The 276-nt window shown below is 35.5% G+C and overlaps 1 protein-coding gene across 1 annotated transcript in view; it reads left to right on the top strand.

The window, feature by feature from the left end:
- LOC119589185 overlaps window positions 1-276 on the top strand; it is a gene marked incomplete at its 5' end in the record, with an annotated part of 121,836 nt that overhangs the window by 82,686 nt on the left and 38,874 nt on the right.

The raw sequence follows: 276 nt of genomic DNA, 5'->3' as shown, positions 1-276 counted from the left end.
GAAACTCAAAATACAATAGTTACTAAAGATATGCGAATATTGACACAATAGGAACAATACTGTTTTACAAGTAAATTGTTTCAGTATTTCAAAATATGGGTCAGATCTCTCAGGTGTGAAATGTTAATGGGGTTCAACCTAAAATTCATTCATGCAAATCTTTTCAATGAATGACTTTACGCTTTTGACAAACGACACACGCCGCAAGCAGAAATTACCAGACGACCATTTCTCAATCCCTCCTCCCTTTGTTTCCATGGCGAGTTTCATCAAATT

This window comes from Penaeus monodon, chromosome 25 (genome assembly GCF_015228065.2).
Source record: "Penaeus monodon isolate SGIC_2016 chromosome 25, NSTDA_Pmon_1, whole genome shotgun sequence".
NCBI classification, from domain to species: Eukaryota; Metazoa; Arthropoda; class Malacostraca; order Decapoda; family Penaeidae; genus Penaeus; species Penaeus monodon.
The sequence above is the reverse complement of the archived record's forward strand: the minus strand, read 5'-3'. Positions and strand labels throughout refer to the sequence as shown.